Source organism: Rhipicephalus microplus, chromosome X (assembly GCF_043290135.1).
Source record: "Rhipicephalus microplus isolate Deutch F79 chromosome X, USDA_Rmic, whole genome shotgun sequence".
In the NCBI taxonomy this organism is placed as follows: Eukaryota; Metazoa; Arthropoda; class Arachnida; order Ixodida; family Ixodidae; genus Rhipicephalus; species Rhipicephalus microplus.
Genome location: NC_134710.1, coordinates 225,378,351 through 225,390,898, shown reverse-complemented (window position 1 = coordinate 225,390,898; position 12,548 = coordinate 225,378,351). Strand labels below are relative to the sequence as shown.

General features: G+C 47.4%; 1 pseudogene; it reads right to left on the bottom strand.

Moving 5' to 3' along the window:
• Positions 1-222: 222 nt before the first annotated feature.
• Positions 223-11,166, bottom strand: LOC142775188 (uncharacterized; annotated as a pseudogene).
• Between the last annotated feature and the right edge of the window lie 1,382 nt (positions 11,167-12,548).

Here is a 12,548-nt window from a genome sequence, read left to right as displayed (position 1 = left end):
AATTAGGACTGTGTTGCAATTCTTAGACATCACGTAGATAGTCTACGCTGACTGCTTATAAGACGGCACCGAGCCCATGCTGTCCGAGAATTGGAACACGTCTCACATATCTGGGCGGCTGAATGGATGGATGTATCCGGCTGCGCCCCTTAGATTGAGTGGTGGCTCAGGCCACCTAGCCATAAAGTAAAGTACTATCACTGTGCGTTTAAGGATTGAATTTCACTCGCGTCTCGATTGTAGCCACCAATCAGTTAGCCTGCTCCAGGTTATTTATACCCGTTTAAAGTCTATTTTGCCTTCACTGTCCCTAAACCCCAATGCTTTGAAAAATTCAACGCCATTATCTTTGACTATAGGGTGGAGTCCTTTACAGAACATTATCAAATGTTCAGCCATTTCCTCCTCCTCTCTACACGCACTACATACCGTGTCTGTGCCTTCGTATTTTGTTCGGTATCTCTTGGTCCGCAATACTCCCGTTCTAGCCTCGAAGAGCAGAGAACTTCCTCGAGAATTATCGCAGATCTTTTTCGTTGCAATTTCCTGCTTAAAAGCTCGGTAGGTCACCAGTGATGATTTCGTAAGCCTTCACATCTTCCACATATCCCTCTCTGTTTCCTTCACCTTCTTCTTAACCGTTGTTTTCTTTTGGCTCGGTATTCTGCTGTTGTCTAAATACATGCTTAACAGTTTTCGAGTTCGCTTCCTCCATTTAGTATCAACATTCTTCATGTACAAGTAGCTTAAAACTTTCCTAGCCCAACGCTTTTCTCTCATTTTTCTCAATCGCTCCTCAAATTGTATCTTGCTGATAGCTTCCCTGCACTGAAACGATGTCCATCCCGTGTCACCCTGTACCCCCTGATTTGGGGTATTCCCGTGTTCTCCCAAAGCAAGCCTACCTATGCCACGTTGTTTAATTTCCAATCTTGCTTGAACTTCTGATTTCATGCACAAGACCACATTGCCGAACGTCAAACCCGGAACCATGACGTATTTCCAAATCCATCTCACAACGTCATACCTATTGTAGTTCCACAGTGCCCTATTTTTCAATAGAGCTGCATTCCCGGTGCCTTTAGTCATTACATATCTTTCGTGTTCCCTTACATACTGAGCCCCGTTATTTCCCCATACGCCCAAATATTTGTATTTATCCACTCTTTCTAGCGTGACTTCCTGTATCTTATGCTCACTGCCTTTGTTATCATTAAAAATCGTGATTGCCAATTTTTCCCTGCTAAACTTCAAATTTAACCTATCTCCCTCATTACCACAGATGTCTATCAATCCCTGCAGATCTTCCTTGTTGTCAGCTATTAATCATCTGCATACATCAACGCTGCTCATGATTGTTCAATGTGTTTTCTGGCTTTTACGCGATGATGTGCCACCTCGCGTCGAGAAAAAAAGGTAAAATAAACAAATCTAACAGTTGCATTTTCTGGCTTATTTCGTGTTGAAATCGGAAATAAATAAACGTTACTCACATTGAGCGTCTGGGGAAGCGTCTGCTTGTGTGCAGACGACCATTCCGGCGAGATCCGATCTACCTGAGCATGCAGGAAGGAAAAATCCTCTATGTATCTGAGCGTTTTGTTGAGCAGCCATATTGTTTAGGCAGCAAAGTAGCCTGAAGCGTATTCTTTTTTTACGATGCGGTCTTTTCGGAGCTGTCTATTTTGCCGGCTACGTGAGGATTGGAATGGGACTCAAGATGTCCGCTGTCCATTTAGCTGTCTATTTAGCCGCCTACGGGGATCATTGGAACACACCCTAGGATAGTGGTGTGTAGGTGTCACAAACCGAGCGCTCAAAAAAAGGGCACGCCGCCAAATTCTCGCGACGAAGCACCGAGACGTCAACGATAAAAAAAAAAGAAAACAAGCATCGAAAGGCTCCCCGGGCGCGCGACCTTCTCCCTTCGCAAGCGTAGGTTCGCCGACGAACCTCCTCACCCCACATCGGTGGCCGAGCAAACCCTCGAAATTTCTAGATGGAAAGGGGCGTGGTGATGCCGGGCTGAGTCATCCGTCGCGGACGGCCCTCGTATCGTCTCGACCTTTCCCCCAGCCTCCGCTGCACATCGCGCCGGCGAAATGATGAGAACTTTCTGGAATCTCGCGCGGAATGTATTTAATCGAGCAGCCGAGACGAGAGATCAGGAGAAGACGGAAGTTAGCGCCAGAGCGCGTAGGGATTCCGCCGTGTAGTTGGCGAAGGTTTTGTCCGTAGAGACAAAGCAGGAGAAGAAGATGATTTCCACCTGAGGGGTGACGACTCGAGCTACAGGCAAGAACGTGTGTCTACCGCTATCGAGCGAAGACGCGTGGCAACAGCTGCGTGTGTGAAGCCGACGTGTTTCCGGCGAAGAAGTTTGAAGCTTGGTGAGTGGCCTATTGAAGACGTGAGGTTTCCTGGAAGAGAAACTTCGGCGAGGTTTCCTGAAAGAGAAACTTCGGGGGCAGCGGAACGACAACAACGCTGGACTTTGAGTGAGTGATTTTCGGAAGAGTATCATCCAGACTTTTGTTCCAAGAACTTTGGACTGAATAGGTTTTCCATCTCTTTAGTCTTTAAGTGTCTTGGTTGTTCAATGCATGCGACTGCATTGTAGTGCGTATTGTTGTCAGTGTACGTTGTTTCGAGTGTGGCTGATTGTACTGTGTAGTACGTTGTTTAGTGGGTGACATATTGTGTTCAACTATTGTGGAGTGTGCATACTTGTGTATTGTTTTTGATCTGCCATTATTGAGAATATAATTCTGTTTTGTTTATCAACTCTCGGCTCTGACTTGTTCTTTGAGCCACAGCCGGCGTCCGCTGGCGTGCCAAAAAGGACCACTTCTGAATTGTTCGCGCTTTCGTGGTGCGGTTCGGGGGGCCAATACTTGGGCCCTTGGAATTAGCCCGGCGATCGCCTCCCTAATTAACGGGACCTGTGACAGTAGGGTGACCTAGAATATGGGGAATGTCCAAAGCGCCGACTCCCGCATGGACCTTTTCATTTCATTTCATTTCATTTCATTTATTTTACCCTCAATTGCACATAGCTTTACAGAGGTGAGTGGGGTACAAAAACAATAAACTATAAACAATAGCAAACATAGTAACATCAAAATAATGAAGATTACAAGACATGAAAGTTCGATGTTAGGCAATACACTGAATGTATGTGTAAGTATCATCAGAAACATGGGGGAAACAGAGTACAATAATATATATGTACAATATACACTTCACGCGTCATCACGTAAGTACTCCTGTATTGTAGAAGAAAACAAGTCATGATTTGACATGGAAACCATGTCCGAGGGAAGGCGGTTCCAGTTGTTGGATGTGCGTGGGACGAAGGAATGATGGAAAGTGTTAGTGCGGCAGCTAATGACGTGTACCTTATGTTGATTATCTAAACGAGCTGAGTAATAGGATGGAGTGGTAATGAACTGAGCTTTTAAAAGTGGATGATTGAATATCTTGTGAAAAAGTATGAGACGATATGCTTTGCGACGTGATTCAAGTGATTGTAGTTAAAGGCTGTGTTTCATTGACGTAACGCTGCTAGTGCGAAGGTAGTTAGATAGAATGAAGCGTGCTGCGTTATTTTGTACCATTTCAAGCGAGTGAGTTAGGTTCAGTTGAAAAGCGTCCCAAATGGAGCATGCATTTTCGAGTTTTGGACGAACTATAGTGTTTTATACATTGTTAGTTTCAAGGCTTGAGGGGCATGGCTAAAGTTTCGTCGTAGGTGCCCTAGCATACGGTTGCTAATGTTAATAACATAGTTAACATGATGTTTCCAGTTCAAGTCAGATGTTATATGAATCCCCAAGTATTTATGCGAAGTTACAGACTCTAGATCAACGTCATTTAAGATGTAGTTAGCAGGGTGTCCGGTAGTTCGTGAGATACGCAAAAATTTACATTTGTTAGTGTTGAGGTCCATGTGCCAAGTTCTACACCAGCTGGCAATATTATCAATGTCACTTTGCAAAGAACTAGCGTTTGAGTTAGATGAAATTCCTCGGTAAACAACGCAGTCGTCGGCTAAAAGGTGAATCGAAGAAGTTAGAACATCAGGTAAATCGTTAATATGAATAAGGAATAGTAAAGGGCCCAACAGGAACCCTGGGGCACACCAGAAGTAACGGGAGAAGAGGGTGAGTTGTAGTTGTTAGCAACAACGAATTGTGAGCGAATAATTAAGAAAAACTCGATCCATGCAAGAATGCCGCCATAAATATTAAGGGTCCTAAGCTTATATAATAGTAGGTGATGATTAATCTTGTCAAAAGCCTTCTAAATGTCTAAAAAAATACAGTCGACCAGTGAACTCCGATCTAGAATGATATGTAACGAATGGGTAAAACAAAGCAACTGCGTTTCACATGAGAATGACTTCCTAAATCCATGCTGTGACGTGCTAAACAACGAATTTGATTCTAGAAAGGTGACCAAGTTAGAGAAGATTATGTGCTACAAAAGTTTGCATGGTATAGAAGTAAGTGAAATAGGTCGGTGATTAGTAACAGAATGCTTGTTTCCTGACCTGTGTAGCGGAACCACCTTTGCCTCTCTCCAAACGCGTGGCACCACACCTTCATTCAAGGACTGTTGGAATATTTTACACAGGAACATAGATGAGGCATGCTTAGTTTCTTTAGGGATTCTTGCGTTTATATTGCCAACACCACAAGCAGAGGACACTGTGAGTGATTCAATTATTTTTACAATTCCATGAGCCTCAGTCACTATAAAAGACGTTGATGGATAGTTGCGCGCTGGCAAAGAGACGGTAGCAGAAGTGGATGATACTGAAAAGTTCCGGACAAAATTTTCGTTCAGACGTGCTGCACACAACTCGGAAGACATGGGAAGGCCGTCTGAGTCAACAAGTACAATTTCACTGTCGTTGGTATTTGTAATAGTTTTCCAAAACTTTCTAGGGTAATGCTGAAAAGCATTGATGGCAGAGTGTTAGAAAGAAAGTTAGCCTTAGCATCTGAAACTGCTGACGAGTAAACTCGCGCAGCACTCTCGTAGGTGCGCCAGCGTTCCTCCGTACTCTGGAGTTTCGCAGCACGAAACAAGCGTTTCTTTTTGTTAGAAAGTCGCTTTAAGTATGTATTGTACCAGGGTGAGCAAGAGCTCACAGGTATAGACTTTAAGGGAACAAAGGCGCGGGTAAGTTCGTAGTGTAGGGAACTATGCGAACGACGACGAAGCAGCAAGAAACGGCAAGCCACAGCGTTGGTGCACACGCGCAACCCGAGCTTGCGCTTGTTTTGTATTTTCGGCCTGTTGACGTTCCTTGCTCTTCTGGCATCCCTTGGCCTTCCAGTAGGTCTATACGTAAATAAACTACGTGACATTTGGTGGAGGTGTGTGGACTCCCGTACAAACCTGGAACTTCGCTCCCGTAAGCTTCCCCCTCTACGTGACACGAACATGGCCACCGAGACGCCTCTCCAGGTGGGACCTTCGACCGTCCACGTCACTTGCGGCGCCGTGTATCCTCAACAGGAACCTCCTATCTTCACGGGCTCCACTGAGTCGGACGTCGAAGATTGGTTGGCGAGGTATGACAAAGTCGGCGCAAGTAACAAATGGGACGACCCAAGTAAGCTGGGCTACGTCACGTTCTACCTTGCGGACACCGCGCAACTGTGGTTTAATAACCACGCAGCTGACATTCCTACGTGGTCTGCATTCAAGACTGCTATTACGGACGTCTTTGGACGACCTGCGGCACGCAAGCTTCAAGCCGAGCACCGTTTACGTCACCGTGTGCAGCAACCAGGCGAGACCTACATGAGCTACATTGAAGATGTGTTGCATCTATGCAATCGCGTCAACTCTACCATGCCTGAGGAAGAAAAAATCAGGTACATTTTGAAAGGCATTGACGACGGCGCCTTTCAGATGTTGCTCGCGAGAAATCCCCCCACAATTGCTGTGCTCGTTTCTCTCTGTCAGAGCTTCGATGAGTTGCGTAGGCAGCGCGGAATTGCTCGTCAAGCCCTCACGACGCCAGACACGCTCGCAAGCTTGCACCCAGCTGCCCATCCTACCGATCAGCAGCCACTGCTTCCGAATATCAAGGACTTCGTCCGCGAAGAGGTAGCGCGCCAGCTGTCACTGCTGCCACTGACACATGAGCCCGCGCAAGCTTTGGCACCGGACCTCCCAAAAGCCATTCGAACCCAAGTCGCTGAGGCCCTTCCACCGATGCATCATCAACCACCTGTCAATACACCGCTCACGTACGCCGCCGTCGCTGCTCGGCCTACGCAACAGCGTATGCCGTATGCTCAACCTGCCACGCCGCCCTATGTCGTGCCTACAAGCCCAATTGCTGCGCCGTATCCCTACGCGAGATCTTCAGCTCCATTTTACCGTCGAGCAGACGCTTGGAGGACGCCGGATAATAGGCCCATCTGTTTCGCCAGTGGTATCGCTGGACACGTCGCCCGCCACTGTCGCCGAGATCCCCCCCCCAGTTGACACCGTGGGCAAGCCAATTGCGTCGTCGTCTAGGACGCCATCAAGGTACACCACTGACGGTCATTGACCCTTCGCAAACCATCGGTCACCATCACCCCGACGACGCTCCCTGTCACCTATGCGTCGCCGACCTGCTACGGAAGAGGGAAACTGATCGCTGCAGCTCCGGAGGCAACAGCTGCAAACCATTCGAACTGCTTAAGGCCTCCATCTTTCTCGCCGCAAAACGTTATCGACGTCGATGTTGAGGGGACCGCCACACAAGCGCTTATCGACACAGGAGCCGCCGTTTCCATAATCTGTGAGACATGCCACAAGTTGAAAAAGGTGACGACGCCTCTTTCGGGCCTGATGCTCCGCACGGCCAACTCGCAGTGCATAGAACCTACAGCTGTGTGCACTGCACGTGTCATTAACCAAGGTGAACTTTATGCCATTGAACTTTTTGTGCTGGCATCATGCTCCCACGAAGTCATTCTTGGATGGGACTTTCTTTCGCGTCATCGGGCCATCATAGATTGCTCACGCGCAGAAGTTACCCTTACACCGCTGCCAAGCTCTTGTTTGGTAGATTCTCTTTGTGAAGCTTACAAACTTGTCGTTGTTGCAGACACAGAAATAGCACCGAGAACATCCACCCTTGTAGCCCTGACCTGTACGGCCGCTCCTGCCGGAACTGTTTTGTTCACTCCGTCTGACGTATTTACCCGCCGCCGTAGCCTACACCTGCCCTTTGCCATACTCACCGTGGAATCCGGTGCTACCGCCATGATCGTTGTGAACTCGCTATCGTCGCCAGCTACCTTACTTCGCGGAGAATGTTTGGGTAACATACCAGACGTTGACCTCTTGCGCCCTCTAAAGTTTGCCGAACACCCAACTCACCTGCACCTCAATGGTATGACGCCACCTGTGGCCACACTGCCCGCGCCAGACTCATTCCAGCCCTCTGTTGCCGCTGAGCTATTGCCGACACAAAGACGCGAACTCTTGTCCCTTCTGCGAAAGTTTCGTTCTGTGTTCGATTGCGCTCAACCACCTTTGGGTCGCACAGCGAACATCACGCACCACATTGACACCGGTACTCATGCTCTCTTTCGCCAACGACCATATCGAGTTTCAGCGGAAGAGCGCCGTATTATCAACGAACAAGTTCACGATATGCTTAAGCGTGGTGTCATCCAGCCATCGCAGAGCCCTTGGTCGTCCCCTGTTGTAGTTGTGCGCAAAAAGGATGGGTCTATCCGATTCTGTGTCGACTACCACCGGCTCAATAAGATAACTCGGAAGGATGTGTACCTGTTGCCACGCATCGACGATGCTCTCGATTGCTTGCAAGGAGCAGAATATTTCTCCGCTTTAGATTTACGCTCAGGATATTGGCAAGTTCCAATGGCTGATCCTGACCGATCGAAGACTGCATTTCTAACACCTGATGGGCTATACGAGTTTAACGTCATGCCGTTTGGACTCTGCAACGCCCCAGCTACCTTCGAACGGATGATGGACACCATCCTTCGCGGCTACACGTGGAACACGTGCCTCTGCTACCTAGACGACATCGTCGTTTTTTCTCGCGACTTTTCGACTCACCTTGTTCGTCTTCGTGCTATTCTCACGTGTCTCACCTCTGCTGGCCTTCAGCTTAACATCAAGAAGTGCCATTTCACCGCGCGTCAGCTCACTATACTGGGTCACGTCGTCTGCAAAGAGGGTGTTCTCCCGGATCCGGCGAAACTCCGCGCCGTGGCCGACTACCCGAAGCCCAATTCCATCAAGACGCTTCGAAGTTTTATCGGCCTGTGCTCATACTTTCGTCGATTTGTGCGGAACTTCTCTTCCATCATTGCGCCTCTTACCAACCTGTTGACAACTTCCAAAGGCATTTCTGCTTGGTCAAAAGAGTGCGACGAATCCTTTACCGCGCTTCGGCGGTTATTATCATCACCTCCAATACTACGTCATTTTGACCCCGATGCGCCTACGCAGGCCCACAACGACGCCAGTGGTGTCGGTCTTGGGGCTGTATTGGCTCAACGAAAACCAGGATACCAAGAATACGTGGTCGCCTACGCGAGTCGAACCCTCTAGAAAGCCGAGTGCAATTATTTCGTCACGGAGAAAGAGTGCCTCGCAATTGTCTGGGCTTTGACGAAGTTCCGCTCATACTTTTATGGCCGTCCTTTCGAAGTCGTTACGGACCACCACGCTCTATGCTGGCTATCATCGCTCAAGGACCCGTCGGGGCGCCTGGGTCGTTGGGCGCTTCGCCTACAGGAATACGACATTCGTGTTGTATACCAATCCGGCTGCAAGCACTCCAACGCTGATGCGCTTCATGCAATAACATATATTTTAAACAGGTATAGCAACTTTATGTTTCGGTGTGATCTGGGGGTCACTTATGCGTCGGGATTGTCCTTATCTAGAGGAATCGCATCAGCATAGAATTTTAGAATGAGGTAAAACATGAAAAGAATATTCTCTTGTCTCGTATTAGTCATCTGTTCTCATAACTTCAACCAATTAAATATTGATATCAATGTATATTTACGAAGCCTGAAACATCAAGTATACGAAATATAGCCCTAAAAGTACTTACACGTGAAAATTCGTCGAGTGTTACGCTTTTCTAACACACGGCGAAAGCAGCGTCAGTAGTTCATGCCCCACGTACACTTGTTTTCTGACATTCGCTCGTAACATGAAGCTCATTTATTTGATTTGTCTTGTTTCTCTGCATACCTATTATTTTTTTGTACAAACTTTTGAATGCGCTCACTTCTTCAAAATCTATGAGTAAGTTAAACGAGATAGGTGATGACGACGTTTCCTTCATACAGTGGAGATAAATCGCACCACTCGTCATATTTTAAGACGAAAGCATTACATTCTTTACGAAACGCGCAAATTGACTGTCAGTGTCCTACTACCTCGGCGGTGACAGCACGCACGAGCATAGGCATGCAAACACGGTTACATGGTTCCCCGTCAGGGGAGAGGGGATGAAGATTCATCGCAGCGTGCCCCATACCTATTATGTCAACGTTTGGGGCTGACTTTGAGCCCGCAACCCACGTGTCGCTTAGGAGTCTAGATAGCCACCCCCCACCCCCACCCCCCCGTCCGCGAGCACGCCTGTGCGTACGAGTGATGCAAAAAATTTGACGTCACTATGATATAAACGAAGCCAAAGTTTGTGACGCCATCACATCGCCTCATTATGGCATCATCGCTTTACTCTATCTTTGTGATCGGCCAACCAATCACGGATGCAGTGCAAATAAAACAAAGTGGGGTGCAGAAGCTTGAATTAAATTACTTAAGACCCTGCAAGTATTGCAAAACCACGTTCGAAGCAGAAAACTCTCAGGAAGGGGGGGGGGTAAACTAAATTTATTGATGGAAGAAAAAACAACGTGTATTTCCCATCAAGCTGTCTTAGGAGACAGCACAATTAAGGACCTTGCGAGTTGTTATTGTTAATAGTGGTGTAAAAAGTAAACATGTCGAGGTATTGATTTCGTCACCAATTAGTCATGTTAGTGATACTATGGTGCCGATCACAAACCAATTGAACGAGACGCTAGACTTACGCCAATCACATGTAGTATTTTTTTTTAGTACCGCGCCCACACCGACGGGCACATACCGCTTCGTATGAGCTATTTAAGACTTTGAACTATCCTAGAAAACAGGATAGGGCAGGAGGACGACTAAGAAAAGAAATTTAACTCACATAACAAAAGAGATCTCAAATGCATTAGCATGAGATATAGCCACTTACTGCGCACACACCTGCTGTATTCTAGTGGTTATTTATTCGATTTCTAGCTCATAATCTTCTGTAGCACGTGTACATTCGTCATTCCTCACGTCACTAAATTAGGCCCCCTTCGCTCATGATAAGTTGCGTCTAGAAAGCGTTCCTCAGATGGCCGAGTATGTGAGTACCATTGCGGTGATATACCAGCTAGACGTCAAACAGACCAGATATCCCTCTCGCACCACACAAACACCTTCTAAGCGGGGTTAGTCAATGCAGTATTACGTTGCAGGGACATAGTATTCAAGGAGATGCATGAAAAACGAATAAAACGAGCCTCTGTTGCGCTGCTGTTACTGTTCGTCTGTGGTTTTTATTCAAATTTCCTCGTACCGTCGCCTCCGTGGCGGGTGCGATGGCGACAGCAAGGACGGATGCTCCGCCGCCTCTTCCGCCAAGACCACCAAGACCTGCAAGCGTCCAATAGGACTGGTGCGCTTGAGCATCTGAACATGGTGCTACGAAGGTCATTGAGCTGCTCTCATGGGGATGACATGGAATCTGACGATGGATATGCTGAGGCCATGAACCGCCCCTTCAATAGGTAGCTTCGCAGGACTTCAAGCGTGAGTGACCTCACTCACAATGCATCGTCCTCTCCGCAGACGTGCACGATTGCTTACGTCTCTATCACTGCTACAGGCAACCTGAATTCCCTGAATAGACAAGCTTGATCTCTCGGCCTATTTTGGAAGGATAGCTCCAGAACAAATAAAATAGGTCCACATTAATCCCAGATGGAACATATTCGCTGTCGACGTTTCTACACGAGCGAACCTCAATGCATTGAAGGCTGTGACTCAGATGGGCAACATACCTGTGTGCTCACTCATTATAAATGGAGGCCGCACTATTGCTGGTGTGATTTCTGAGGTGGATAAGGATATCAATAGCAATGATTTGTTAACGCTGATATCCTCGACTGTCAATATCGCAGACGTACACCATTCTGGACAGTCGAAATGTGTGAACATAGTTTTTGAGAAGGACACATTGCCATCGCATGTGAAAGTGGGCTATGTGAGGCATCCCGTCCACCCGTACGTACTTAGGCCATTACAGTGCCACAAATGTCAAAAACTTGGGCACGTTAGCGCTGTGGGCGTGAACAGGTTGACTTGTACCCGCTGCAGCAGAGATCATGAAGAGTCGTCATGCGTGATATCTGCCCTGAAGTGCTCTAACTGCGATGGCCTGCATGAGTCGAGTTCGGAAGATTGCCCTAAAATAAAGACTGAAATGACCGTGCTTAGGAAGATGGTACGAGATTACTCTACGCATATAGAAGCGGCTTCAAAGGTGCACTATCGCCAGAGGCGCTCTCGTAGCCGCAGGAGGAGATCAGCATCGACAAGTGTACGAAAGCCTGTATTGCCTGATGACTCAGCGAGAGATCTTTTTATACCTGAAGCGGCATCTCAACCTCGATTCACACCTTCTTGAAGAACGTGACGGATAATACATCATGTCCTTCTCTGCCGCCTCGGAGTGCTGAATTGCAAGGACCAGAAAATTGGCATGAACATGAGACTTCGTCATCGGATGTGCAAATCAAAGCAATGCTCACGCAGTTGATCCGTGCTCGGCGAATTCTGCTTGTTGGTGTCAAGACGTCTGTTGCCAAGGCTGCAGTGCAAATTCTAGACGGACTAGAACCGGTGCTTGGTGCTATCTAAAACCAACAAAAATCATGGCGTCAGCCGCCTCATCGTCATCACTGAGTGAAAGAATTAGTCGTTCTGTTATATTTCAATGGAACGCTCGAGGGCTATGATGTCACCTTGGAGACTTTAAACAGAGAATGCTGAAATATCGATTCCCTGTTGCTGTGATATGTGAGCCGAATATGACTTTACCATTCAGACTGTCTGGATATGAGCAATTCACCTTCAGACAAGTGCAAACCCTAGCAAAGTTATGCTATTCGTGCGTTGTGACCTCACGTATTCCCATAACCGAATACCTATGTATAGCAGCAATGAGTACGTTTCCATCACGTTGAGGTTAAAAAGACGTACGGTATCGATCATTGGTGGTTACATTTCACCGAGCGGAAGATTTGACGCTGAACACCTGAAACTTGTCATCGACTCGAGTCAAGGACCTCACGACATCACCATCTTTGGGGCAGCAGCGTCATAAGTACTCGGGGAAGACAACTACTAGACTTCACAAGCAACAATGGCCTTCATATTCTAAACGACAGATCACCGAC